Source organism: Penaeus monodon, chromosome 19 (assembly GCF_015228065.2).
Source record: "Penaeus monodon isolate SGIC_2016 chromosome 19, NSTDA_Pmon_1, whole genome shotgun sequence".
In the NCBI taxonomy this organism is placed as follows: domain Eukaryota; kingdom Metazoa; phylum Arthropoda; class Malacostraca; order Decapoda; family Penaeidae; genus Penaeus; species Penaeus monodon.
Window position 1 is genome coordinate 5,592,885 of NC_051404.1, and position 324 is coordinate 5,593,208.

Here is a 324-nt window from a genome sequence, read left to right on the forward strand (position 1 = left end):
CCAAGAGAGAATACGTCCGAAAGAAGAAAGAACGGGAAGCAAGAAAAGATAACGGGAAAGGGAATTTGAAGAGATAACGCGAAAAATAAACCAAAGAGAAGAAGTGGAAAGCAGAGGCAGCGGGAGGAGAGGGCGAGGCACTGCAGCCGGCGTGCCACAAGTCACGTACGTCGCCGCGCAGAGCCATTTGGGTTATAGACCAGAAATATATATATTAATTCCTTAAATAGTAGGTTTATCATTATCATTCAGACGTAAAGGAAAATAAAACGTAAGTATTTGGCACCTGTGGATACATGTGTTCTATGAAATCGCTCGTGTCTT

The 324-nt window shown here is 43.2% G+C and overlaps 1 protein-coding gene across 1 annotated transcript in view; it reads right to left on the reverse strand.

The window, feature by feature from the left end:
• LOC119585016 (dual oxidase-like) overlaps positions 1-324 on the reverse strand; it is a gene marked incomplete in the record, with an annotated part of 144,657 nt that overhangs the window by 16,316 nt on the left and 128,017 nt on the right.